Source organism: Lepidochelys kempii, chromosome 4 (assembly GCF_965140285.1).
Source record: "Lepidochelys kempii isolate rLepKem1 chromosome 4, rLepKem1.hap1, whole genome shotgun sequence".
Taxonomy (NCBI): domain Eukaryota; kingdom Metazoa; phylum Chordata; order Testudines; family Cheloniidae; genus Lepidochelys; species Lepidochelys kempii.
This window is the reverse complement of record NC_136383.1, coordinates 45158584-45172903: the sequence shown is the minus strand read 5'-3', so window position 1 is coordinate 45172903 and position 14320 is coordinate 45158584.

Here is a 14320-nt window from a genome sequence, read left to right as displayed (position 1 = left end):
TGAGAGAATAGTGAGCAACTGTTGCATTAAACACCTCTGCCTTCCCCTACTTTTACTCCTGATAGGATCCTAGGATACTGCAGCCCATTAGCTGTTTATACACAAAAATAATATGATAGCTAAACATAGTATGAGTTCCAGATTAATTGGTATTAAGGAGACACATGTACAGGGGCTGACATCAGCCTTATCGACCAGGAAATTTATGGACTGGATTCTTATGAGTGTCTTTCCCTAGGAGTAGGAGAGAGATTTACTGTAGCAACTCCCAGACTAGAATGCTATGGAATGTGTAATGACTTATGGCTTCTTTTAACCTGAACTGCAGCAGATGGGGCAGGGTTAGATGGTTTCTTAAACCAATGGACTGCTTTAGATCCATCCTACATTAGGAAGAAGCTGTGAAAGCCTTTTCTTAAGGCATCACATAATAAAGAAGGTTTTTTTAATCTTAGAAGAGAACGAGCTGAGAAAGGGAGTTGTGGTCCCAAAAAGGCTTTGATAGCTAATGGATTGGGTGAAAGAAGTGGAAATACAGGAGCCTTCTGGAACCTCCTACAAATTACTTGGGGATTTTATTTGTAGACCTTACATGTCCTCTGAGGAGTTAAAAAAGTCACTCATTTCTACATAGGATTCTCTGCAATAGATTTGATAAGTATGTAATGACCTGTCTCTGTCTTTCACCTTTCTTATATTTTTTAAGGACACCTGTGCATAAAGAAAAGGAAAGAATAATTTGACTTCCTAGTGGTTTGCTGAGCTACTACTACAAAAAAATGGAAATAGGTAGCAAGGTAGCATCTGACTTGGTACAAACTTTTTCAGAGGGTTGGATGTATAAAGCAGACAGAATGACCAGACTCATATAAGGAGAATTGCCGAGGAGAGCCATCCTAGAACTGGACAAAGTTATTCCAGCCATTTTTTTTTTCACAATAAACAAAAATGAATATGAAAATTTGGGTTGACTGAAAATTCTCAGATTCTGGTTAGTTTTCACAAAGTGTTTCAGCTGACAAAAATATATATTTTTTAAATATTAAAGTCAAACATTTCAACTTTTTATTTCAGAAAGACATTTTGTTTCCAATTTTTAATTTTTTAAAATTAAACAGCTTAAAACCCACACAAAATCATAACAAAATGTTTCATTTTGGATCAACCAATACAACATTTTTCAAAATTTTGCTTCACCAAAATGTTTGTGTTTTGGATTGACCTGAAAAGTTGTGTGTATTTTTTTTTAATTTGGTAACTGATCTGAAAAATCAGGTATTTGCACAGCTCTAAACCAGCTGTGGGAGATATATATAGACAAATTCATTAATACTCTTTAAAATGCTCTGCGTCAGCAAATGTAGCTCTCCATACTGTATCAGATTCTTTAGAGCATACTGTCACTGAAATGTATGCTCAGTGTCTCCACTCCAGTACATCAATATTAAGTTACTTCGTTCTTGGTATTGCTGCAACATGTCTGTCTTTTATTTTCCACTCTACCCACCTAGTAAGAAAAGAATGATATTAATATGGTAATTGGTTAATACAGTGCATTAAGAGTTTTATATGGTTAATGACTCTTGAATGTTCAAGGCATTTCTTTTAAGCTGTCAAGTTGCTGTTAGAATACTCAGGGGGAAACAAGTCTTGGATCTTTTACTTTTATACATTCTTGTTTTCCTCATGATGTTTCTTTCTAATCCTTCTGTTGTGTCCTCAAGGAAAAAGCAGAAGGTCCTTTTCCCAAACCCAGCAGACCCCAGGGAATCCAGCAAAGGCCACTGTCACCCCTGCCAGCTTTCCCATACCCCTGCTGTCCCAGGGGATACACATGAAGGGAAGTTCCACTGTGTGGGAAAGGAGATAATAGCAATAAAGTCTTTGTTTCTAAATAGGGAGCTGGAACATCCAAACAATGAGTCTAGACCTGATAAAGGCACCTCATCACCATTTGGGGTATGCTGAAAGTGCCTGCCATCCTCCATGTAGGAGACATGAGGAAATGTATGAACAGACAGTCCTCATCCATGCGAAGATCTAGAGGAAATAATCCCTCCCAAAGTAATTTCAGGTTACAACATGACAACAACCAAACATAAGCATCCATTCTTATATGCATGAGCATAAATATTTTATCCACCCGGTGATTTCATATATTTAAAATGAATGAAACACTAAAAACACAGAATAATTTAATTTCTTGTTAAACACTTCCCTCCACCCGATTCTTTTTACCTATATTCCTCCTTCCCTCACCTCCCACTTACATGTAGATGAAAAAAAAATCCTGCTGCTTGACTTCATTAGTGCTGTGTACTGTTTTGTTCCCTCCATGTTATTTACATTTTTACTAAATGTCAGACACAAATATCTATTAATTCCTTTCCAGTTTAATTGAAACTGGAAAGCAATTAGGTAACTGGATTCCTGGCCCCAGCTTTTCACAGCCATACTGAAAAGCAGATGACAAAAGCATAACATAGTCCAAACAGATGTACCTTTCTGCTCTTTAATGAGTCCAATAGACATATTAATAAAAAAACATACAGGGTGGGGCACTGTCACCATTCTATACATGGAAAAAGTACCCATTAGTTTCAGTGGGGCCAAGATTTTACCCCATGTACCTAGAGGTCGTTCATTACCTAAAGAGGTCTGTAGTCATATCACCTCAAGCTCTTACGCACTCATATGTCATGTAAACAAGGTTTAGCTGGACTAATTCTTGAATGAGACTTTAGGGCAGTGATTCTTTACCTTTTTCATGTTGAGAACCACTTCTTGTGATAGAAGTCCCCCCATCCCCTTCCCAGGCCTCCAAATGGCAATCTCACACCTTGTCTGTGGCAACTATAATACTTGTTTAATCAAATAGTAATACATTATTAAGAAGATAAAATACAATTAATTCTCTCCAGTTGCTTTCATGTGGTTCATTACCTGGAGCTGCCACTACTGTAATCTCTTCTGATCACTTGGAAGTTATGTTTTGTCTTGCATGTTTTCTACCATTCCAGGTTAGTGTTTTGCAAAAATGTGATCACAATTAAATGTATGTCAAAGAAACACTCAAAGAAGCATCTATGCAGAGTATATAGAAGAGAGAGTGAGACTGGTTGTTTATTTAGTCCAAGGAACCTCTAAAATCCTCAAGAGTTCTAGATCGGGTTAGCAGGAATCATCGCTGGTTGCAAATTGTTCATAATCTCTGTGACAAAAGCAGCTCTGCAGAAGACAAGAAGAGTACCAGACTATTAGAAAGGCCCAGAACCTCCATGGAAAAGAGGTTTTTGGTGTTGTCTCTATAGTCCACAGAATAAATTGATGCATTCAGGAGGCCTATTCCAATGAAAATGGTGCCATTGTCATTGGTCACAGCTGTAAAATTGCAACTATATCTCTGAAGAAAGGTAAAATATATGCCTCTACAAATAAATAGAACTGGTTGGACTATTCTTTACAAATAATATTCATTACCAATTTAAGCCCTGATCCTAGAAAGGGATAAACACTCTCAGAGTCCCACTGAAGTCAGGCTTAAGTATCCACATGGATAGATCCCTTTTCAGAATTGGGGCTTTAGCCCCATTTTTTGGTTAGCAAATAATTCACAAACAAATCCTGATGTTTTCAGCTAGATTCAATATTTGAAAGCATTTGCAGAAAAGTTGCAAATACTTTTTATCTTATAAGTTGTTCATGAACTATTAACTTACCAAAAAGAAAAGGAGGACTTGTGGCACCTTAGAGACTAACCAATTTATTTGAGCATAAGCTTTCATGAGCTACAGCTCACTTCATCAGATGCATCTGTAGCTCATGAAAGCTTATGCTCAAATAAATTGGTTAGTCTCTAAGGTGCTACAAATCCTCCTTTTCTTTTTGCGAATACAGACTAACACGGCTATTACTCTGAAACCTGTTATTAACTTACCATTCGCTATTTGCTATCTATGTTTTGTGATCAGTCCCAGAAGTCATATGAGATTTCTTTCTGCTCTTTGATTGGATAACCATGACTTTTTAAAAACAGAAGAACAGCAGAGATCACCTTGTCTTTTCAAACAATATTTATTCACGTCAAAATGTGAGAACATGTTTGGAATTCATGAAGTGTTATACAAATGCACAGTAATTTTCCAAATATGCATGAATAATGTGACACAATGAGTCACAGCAATCCAAAGGTGGGGAGGGATAGCTCAGTGGTTTGAGCATTGGCCTACTAAACCCAAGGTTGTGAGCTCAATCCTTGAGGGGGCCATTTAGGGATTGGGGCAAAAATTGGGGATTGGTCCTGCTTTGAGCAGGGGGTTGGACTAGATGACCTCCTGAGGTCCCTAACAATCCTGATATTCTATGAAATGTGATTCTTTTATTCCTGCAAATATTTGCAATATTTGGTTTTCATTTTCTTAATTTTACTGTTTGACCAGATTTACAAATAAAACGGAACCAGAAGACAACTTTATTCCTAGACGCTTTAGTCCCTGAATGGAACTATGAAAGATCTGACCAGAAGGTAAGAGAAACTTTGAGGAAGAATCTCTGCCTTTGAAAAAGAGGAGGGGGAGAGTAAAAGAGAGTCAGAGATTTCCAGGTAGTTTAGGGAAGAGTAGATAAATTTATACAAAGTTGTCTATTTAGATACACATTACAGTAGGGATAAAAAACAAACTAGAAACACTAACTTTTTGCAAAAAAAGGAAAGCTAGTTGAAAAGTTCATTACAGTTGGAGAGGGAAAGGATAAAAATTAAATTGTTGTAATGTAATGTCAAAGAGTACCACATACTACCACATAATCAGAGACAAATTCTCATTCTCTGATTCCCATTCTGATTCTCAGGGAAACAGCAGATTTCAACCAAACGGAGTTTAGCATTTGTTCTCCCATGCTAGGAGGCAGCACAATTCCTTAGGGGACAAGACTGATAGTAGTCAAAAATCTTAATTCTGGCTACAGAAATTCTAGGATTTTTATCCAGAAATACTCTGTTTGGAGGGAATGCACAAAAGTTCTTTATATCAGTAAAACTGAATACTAAATAGCATACACTATGGGCCTGACAGGGCCTGTTTCAGTGTGTACGAAAGGGTTCAATAAAAGTACCAGAGGCATTTCCTTCAGCTCACTGTACAGCAGCCAGGTACAATGACTGTCCTATGCTCCCCCAAGCACAGACACTCCCCCTTGCCTAGAACCCCTGGAGCTGTAAGACATGCTTAAAGAGGACACAAGGATGGGACCAGGGCTGGCCTTACCATAAGGAGAACTGAGACGGCTGCCTCAGGTGCTAGACAGTGGGGGTAGGGGGATGCCACTAGGACCCAAAGTGTAGAAAATTGTGTCTGCTGCTGGTGCATATGTATTCTCTCTGCTCTAGGTGCACAGAGATGATGGAGTTATGTGCTGGAGGAAGGAGGGCACAAAAGACATAACAGGCAGGCAGGAGAAAAGGTGAGAGGGAATAACAGAAAGCAGCAGGAGCTGCAGGGAGAGAGAGGAGGAGGAGCCTCTTATGTACCTCTCTAGCACTCCCAGGAGCCTGGACTGATTAACACCGGCTTCTCAGGAGGCTTCCTGTTTCCTGCTGCTTCCCTGAACCCACTTGATGAGAACAGGTAGTCAGCTGAAGTAGTAGGAGCCAATTAGGCCCTTAAGACGCTGATATCTTCCCTCACTCAGGCCCTGCTACCAGCTGGCATATTTGTCCCCTTCAACTGAGTGTTGAGAGCCATTATAGCTGGCACAGAACAGCAATCATGAGTGAAAGAAGAAAAAGCCCCTCTGGGGCAGCATTCAGAAAAAAGAAAGAAAGCAGTGGAAGCTTTTATATCTAAGCAGGAAGGAGCTCTCCTGAGATACATAGACACAAATGTTCACGATGAGCCTTCCGGCCCCAGTGGTGAGGAGATGCGTGATCTTCCCATTAGTCAGAGTGCAGGTGACCTGGCAGCTACTGCAGCATCCACATCTCCATCTCAAATTAATGTAACCATGCACATTTCTGAAGAAAAGTGTAGATCAGAGAAGAGTGTGATGGAGGCGCAAGAAACAGCTGCTGCTGAGTTTAGTTCCTTAAGTCTAGATGATCCAGGACTGTGGACCCACTTGAGCAATAGCCTGAGGGATTTCCTTGCACTGCATGGGCCACAGCAAGTGAAAAATGTCATACTCCCCAAACACAATGAAAATAGAAGTTTCCATCCAACACATGACTGGCATGAAATCCCCAATGGTGACAAAGTGGAGATGCCATGGTTTATGTACTCAAAAACCCAGGATGCTGCATACTGTTTTTGTTGCAAACTCTTCCAGTCTGATATTCCAGCCACATTGAGTTCTACAGGAACAAAGGACTGGAAAAATCTGGTGAGAAATCTGGCATGCCATGAGAAGGCAGCAAATCACCAGAGAGCATTCCATAGGTGGAAAGAGCTTGAGATGAGACTAAGGTTAAAGGCCACCATAGATGATCAGCATCAAGAGAAGATTGCATCAGAGTCTCTTTACTGGCAAAATGTTCTGAAAAGGCTCTGGCAAAATGTTCTGAAAAGGCTTATTGCCATTGTGAGAATGCTTGCTACCCAAAACCTAGCACTGTGTGGCACTTCAGATCAACTGTATGTGCCAAACCATGGAAACTTCCTTAAAATTGTGGAGCTGATGGCTGAGTTTCATGCTGTACTCCAGGAGCATCTAAGAAGAGTCACCACCCAAGAAATGTAAACACATCACTACTTTGGAAAAACAATTCAAAATGAGATCATACAGTTACTGACAATAAAAGTCAAACAGAAGATTGTGGAAGATCTGAAGTCAGCAAGATATTACTCTGTAATTCTGGACTGCACACCTGACATCAGCCATACAGAACAAATCACTTTAACGTTTAGCGTTAAACAAACACAAACAAATCACTTTAGCGTTTTGTAACAACAATGCAACCTAGTGAAAATGTCCCTGCAATGGTGACTGTCAGAGCATTTTCTAGAATTTATTGACATTGATGATACTACAGGAGCTGGTATGACAAATGTGCTTCTTAAAAAGCTGGAAGATACGGGAATTGCGATAGCTGACATGAGAGGTTAGGGCTATGATGATGGTGCCAACATGAGAGGAAAGAACAGAGGAGCGCAGACATGGATCGAAGAGTTAAACCCTCGAGCTTTTTTTGTCCCATGCAGTTCTCATTCATTGAACTTGGTGGTCAGTGATGCAACATCAGCTTCTAGTGAGGCTGCTGAATTTTTTAATGTAATTCAAAGCATCTATGTTTTTGTTGCTCTGCGCATACTTCGAACACTTCCTGTAAAGTTGCCCTTGGAGAACGCAGCTTCTCCAAGCTGAAGTTAATAAAAACACATCTATGCTCCACAATGACACAGGAGAGGCTTGCAACCATCTCAATAAAGCATGATCTGGCACAGACTGTGGACCTTCAGGAAGCAGTTCAAATCTTTGCAACCAAGAAGGCAAGGAAAGCAACACTTTGATTATTCAAACAGATAAAAATGCCAGTGGTTACTATGCAGACAAGAAAAGTTACATTCACTGTTTAGGCGTTTGAAGGTTAAGTGTTACTTAAACTTTTTGAACAAGGCATTTTAAGTTGTCAGTTCTCCTTTATTGGGGTAGGTAGCAGAGCAGTACCATGAGAGGAGTAGAACAGGAAGAAGGCAGAATTGAGACCTTTCAAAGTTTTGGCTCAAGCAAGGGGTATGGAGAAGTCATTTGAGCTTCCCGCCTTAGGTGCCAAAATGTTGTGGGCTGGCCCTGTATGGGACGATGTCCCAAAGTTGACCTGGGCAAATGCAGAGAAAGGAGTACACTACACCATACTAATGCATTCCACAGCAGGCATGAACCCGGTGCATGCTTGAGAACTCTGAATTTCATGGCTTATATTTTGCTGTTGGTCTAATTAAGGTGTGAAAACTACTGAATTGAAAAATAACTTTACTAGTATGTCACTGCTGGAGTTGTGACCAAATTATCTACCACCCTACTCTGGGTCTGAATAGCTGACCATGCAAATCTCAGTGTTCAGTTTGGTGGACATGCAATGGATGGACACATCTCACTATAATGTACAATGAATATTGAATTATATACATTGAATTGACACTCAACTGATGTCAATGCCAAAATCCCACTACTATAACAGAATTTTCTCTTGTATTTAAAATGTAATTCTACATGCTCATTCTGTAAATATTGCTTTACAAACTAATTATATCATTACAAAGTTTACCCTGAATTAGTATATTCCTATGTCATAAGTAGCAAGGTTGTACTGCAAATTTAAATTTGCGATAGCAAGATTTTGAAAAAGAGCTAGAAAGATGCTAATTTGAAAATGATAAAATGCAATGCACTCAGGAGGGAAAATGAATGATTTATGATTCAGAATTAACAGATTAACAAATTTCACTATCTCTCCCCACCCCTTCTCCCAAGTTTATAAATATCAGCCATTGCAATCAAATACAGTTTGCTCATTAGGATGATCTTTACTGATGCTGACTCAGCTGATGCTAATGAGCTTTAAACGTTAAAGTTTGTTGATTAGCTTACAGCATTAGGTCCCATTGTTCTTCCTGGCAGACCAGCAAATTTTGGTGAATTTTCATATTGATATTTTTCATATTCAGAGGCAGCAAGCTAATCTCTAGAGAGATCATAGAATTATAGAAGATTAGGGTTGGAAGAGACCTCAGGAGGTCATCTAGACCAACACCCTGCTCAGAGCAGGACCAACCCCAACTAAATCATCCCAGCCATGGATTTGTCAAGCCGGCCTTAAAAACCTCTAGGGATGGAGATTCCACCAACCTCCTTAGGTAACCTATTCCAGTGCTTCACCACCCTCCTAGTGAAATTGTTTTTCCTAATATCCAACCTATACCTCCCGCACTGCAACTTGAGACCATTGCTCCTTGTTCTGTCATCTGCCACCACTGAGAACACCCGAGCTCCATCCTCTTTGGAACCCCCATTTAGGTAGTTGAAGGCTGCTATCAAATCCCCCCCACTCTTCTCTTCTGCAGACTAAATAAGCCCAGTTCCCTCAGCCTCTCCTCATAAGTCAAGTACCCAAGCCCCTAATCATTTTTGTTGCCCTCCGCTGGACTCTCTCCAATTTGTCCACATCTTTTCTGTAGTGGGGGGTCCAAAACACTCCAGGTGTGGCCTCATCAGTGATGAATAGAGGGGAATAATCACTTGCCTCAATCTGCTGGCAATACTCCTACTAATGCAGCCCAATATGTTGTTAGCCTTCTTGGCAACAAGGGCACACTGTTGACACATATCCATCACTCATCCACTGTAATCCCCACATCTTTTTCTGCAGATCTGCTGCTCAGCCGGTCAGTCCCCAGCCTGTAGCAGTGCATGGAAAGATATATGATTTCTCTCAGTCTCATAGTGCAGTTTTTGAACTAAAGAAATCCAGTGTAAACAAAATTTTCCTGATCATTGCATCACTACATTGGATGAACCCCCAAATTTTCAGAGGTTTGGTTCTGATAAACAGTTGAACGGTAGGATGCTCGTCTGAAGCTTAATAAAACCTCTGAACACCTGATAAGATGGTGAATTCTCTTTCATAGCCCATCTGTGTAAACCTTACAGCCCTGCTCTTTGTATTGAGGTCCAGCAATTCTCTTTCATCTCGGACAATGGGATTTCTCAATATCCTCCACACCTTCCCTCCTTCCCCATGACCCTAACAACTGTGCAACTGCAGACCAGAATCTCCAGGGCTCCCAGCCAACAGGGAGTTGTATGTGCATTGGCTCAGTTTTAAGACATAAATGTAGCACTTTAAGTAATTAACGTTTGTGAAGAGTTTTGTTTTGGTTTTAATTTCCAAACACCAATGTGTGTGGTAGCTAGGTGCCAATATCCACTTTTTACAGGACTTATAAGGCACCTACATAAAATGCCCAGTGTCTCCACTGCTTCTATTCATCTGCCTCAAATTGTCAGCCATCTACATGCATCATGCTGGCTGCTCAGCAGAGACCTGATCTTGCACAATTGAAGTCAATGGGAGTTTAGCCCCAAATAATGATCTTGTAGTAAGCCTGCAGTGGTTCAAATGCTATTACCAGTAGCCTGTATGGCACTGCTTCCTACATCTGCAAAATGATTTGGGTTCTTTCCAAAAATGAGAAAACAAATTGCTATGTTTTTTTTTTCAGACCCCTAGGATTTGAATGGACAGTGATGATCTTTGGGGCTGAAAGTATGATTTTGGCTTTGGCTTTGTTTTTTTCCTAGTGATCTATTTGCATCAATTTACATTTCTGAGAAAAAGAATTAAACACTTGCTATAAAAAGAAGGGCCAGCCACAGTCTCAATGCTGGTGCTCTCCTGAGTGCAGATATTGACCTGTTTAGCATCAAAAGGTGTGAGCAAGGTGGATGCAAGAAATAGCTTAACTGGTCACCCAAAGAGACAACGGAACACCTCCTTAAGATTCGCCTCTCAGTTAAATCAGTTTAAATCTAGGGTAACTCCACTGACATCAATGGAGTTACACCATATAAAAATATGAGAAGAGAATATTACTGATCATATTGAAAAGGCACAGTCTGCCCCCAGTCCTTGCCTAACAGATGAAATAGGTCCAGCTGATAACAGAAAAGTATTATACAGCCTGGTCATTCAGTGAGACAGGTTTGTGAAAGGAAAAGTTACTGTAATACCATTAATTGATTTTTAACTATGCTGATGCAAATTGGTACAATAAGGGACAATTATAAATCAAGCAATTCCTAGAGTTAGGAGACGATATAGGGTCATTTCTTAGGGAACATAGAAAAAAATCTTAGTACCAATTTAGAGTGCACTAAGCCACTAGAGACTACTGACAATGGGAAAGTGTTAGAGGGGCCATTATTTAGTTAGATTTGAAATGAAGAAGATAAAATAGAGAATTAAAAGGGGGAAATTAAATGCATTATGAAAATGTAACTAGTGTTTGGAAACTAGTAAGGAAGGAGTGTATGTTCGTAGCATATGAATGTACGATAGACTCTGGTTTTGCATGCCATCTAGCAATACAAGTGGCGGTAGGGATTGGATTCCCAGAATAGATGAAAAAGACTTGCATAATGCAATCAAGGACAAGAACGTAGCATATATGAGACACAATATGAAACAGACAGAACTAGAAGCAAGAACTAGAAAGATAACAGGATGGTATTAAGTGAAAATAAAACCAAATATGGAGAATGTAAATACATTGTTCTGCCAGTTGAAATAATTAAGACTTTTCTCCCCACATACATAAGAAACAAGAGATTAGTGAAGGAGACAGTTCATCCTTGGAAAGTTGGCAAAAATAGCTTGCACCAGTACAGGCACTAACAGCAGTAAAATAAATAAACTCATTATTTCAGTATTCACTGGGGCAGGTAGAGGACAATCATCGACAACAGGCAAAGTTCTCCTAGGAGGAGACAGAAAAATACTTAAAAGAAGATGGTTATCATACTAAAGTAGATGTTAAAGAAACCTTGTGTATGGAAAATGAAGACTACAAGGGAGACAGCTGAGAATTCAAAAACATTAAGATGGTAATAAATCTTGACACTATACAGAGGCTTATTCAATTAGATGTTTAAAACAACACAAAATAGCCTTGGACATCCAATCTCTGGTTTGTGTGTAAATCAAGTGTGAACATATAGATCTTATTTTAGCCAACATTTTGCTAAAAATATGTCTTGATATCTCAATGGAAGAACTTGAGAAAGTGTTACGAAATATACAAAAATGAAAGCTATTGTTAAACAAGACTTCTGGAGTATAAAATATATATACACAGGAAATTGACACTGCCTAGTTTCACTTGTTATCCACAATCAACCTTTATGTAAATTTATTTAACAAGTGTCTTGTCTGCTTCCATTCAGTTGCTTCAAATGGTCAGCCTCCTCCATGCTATACATGCATCAATTCATTTCCAGAGTTCATGAAGATTCACTTCAACATAATGACAAAGGGATTACAGGACTCCTTCACTTCTGTACTGGGCATAGGAGGTAAGTATATAGAAAGAGAGATCCACTGTAAATAGGAGGTAAATTCTTCAAAGTGATAAAATGGTCCGTATCTAGAAATATATCTTGAATTACAAAACACTGTCCACCAGAGCAAGGACATTATGAGTTAAGGCCCAGACTACATAGAAACACTGCATTCATGTCTCCTATTTTACATAGTGCCTAGAAATTGCCTGTTATATACAGGGATTTTCAAATATTTCAGGATGTAGGACTGGATAACTCAAGGGAATGGTAAATGGACTATAAGGCACCTTGTATTTTTTGCTTATGACTTGAATCAGAATCATGTCCATTAGTAGCCAAATGTAAACCCTCAATAGAAGTTTGCTATGGGTTAGTTTGGAATGAGTTCATGGGTCATAGATTTTAATGTCAGAAGGGAATATTATATCATTTAGCATGACCTCCTGCATAGCAGGCCAAAGAACCTCACCCTGTTCTCTGCATCAAGACCACAACTTCTGTCTGAGTGACAGCATAACTCAGAAAGATGTCCAGTCTTGATTTAAAGACCTGAAGTTATGGAAAATTCACCAGATGCCTATGTAAACTGTTCCAGCTTCAAAGTTAAAAATCTGCACTTATTTCCCATCTGAATTTGACTAGCTTCAATTTCTAACCGCTCGATCTTGTTATGTCTTTCTGCTAGATTGAAGAGCTGTCTGCTATAAGAAATCTCCACTGCCCATAGGTACTAGCAGATTGATCGAGTCACCTCTTAACTAAGTAGATAGAGCTTCTTAAGTCTCTTACTGAAATGCAGGTTTTTTCCAGACCTTAATTCATTCTTGTAGCTCTTTTCAGAATCCTTTCTAATTTCTTTTTTCAATTGTGGGCCCCTGAATTGGATGCAGTATTCCAGCATTGGTCTCACTATAGAGATAATACCATCTTCCTATGCCTACTCAATATTCCCTTGTTTATACATCCCAGGATTAAGTTCACCCTTTTTAGCTGTGAGTTTACATTTAATTGGTTATCTGCCATAGCCCCATAGTCCTTTTCCTTATCATTGCATTCCAGGATACAGCCTCTCATCTTGGAAGTCATGCATCTACAAAGAAAGAATGTGGAACACACTTACATTTGGTTGTATTAAAACTCACATTGTTCAAATGAATCCACCTTACTAAGTGATCCTGATTATCTGTACTGACATGTATTCCTCATTATTTACCCCAGCGTCTACCAATTTTTGTAGCATCTACAAACTTCATTACTAATTATTTTATATTTTCTTCTAGATCATTGAAAAAATATTGAATATGATTGGGCCAAGAACCAGACCCTGTGGAGCCACCACTAAAAATACCTCCGTTGGATAATGATACCCCAGTTACACTTACTTTTTGCGAGCTATCGGTTCTCGTCGGTTAATCAGTTTTTATCAATTGTAAATTAGCTGCATTGATTTTACACTGATTTTATAAAGTGCAATTTTTTTTGTCACGTCAGGGTCTAATGTGAACATTTTGAACACCATTCAATTACTTCCAAGCAGCAAAAATTCAAGGTGAAGCAGTTGAAATCAATATAATTTTGACCATTTAGTGTTAAATGTGACTTGTGCACAGGTTCTAGATGCTTTATTTCATGAGGGAGAAAGGGACTCAGTTTTCCCATATTAGTCACTGCAAAGCTTTGTGATTAGTACTAGAAGAGTTAAATGATGACTGAACATTCTTCTCACCCTTTGGGGAGGTCCCTCTGAAACAGGCATATTGATGGGTTAATGTTGAAGAGAGGGAAGATTGCACTGCCACTGCTAAGGCTGAATCTGTCAGGTGAATAAATAAGATATTTCAGTCTCCAGGAATGACAATTCAGCCTCTTTCACAAGCTTCACTTGAACTTCACTTGAAATAAAGGTTAAAAATCAGAAAATGGACTAATGAATTGCAAATGTAATCACACGCAGGAAAGCATAAAGCATATGATCTGAAGGTGAAATTCACCCATCCCTCGACTAAACTGAAGGCTAAGTATAGAGTATAAAGTGGTCATTGTTGGAATGGAAGTCAGCCTCCCAAACTACAACACGGTCCCTCCACTTCTGCTAATCCAGCCTATCAAATGGTACAGAAGTGGTAGTCTCCCTCGCTAGTTTGCTAAAGTGATTAACAATACAGGAACTGTGTAACTGGGGAATCAGCGGCCCCTTCCCCAACCCATGCCAAACCTTCCCATTGTGGGGTTTACGTGGAATGAAGAGCCATGTGCCAATGCACCA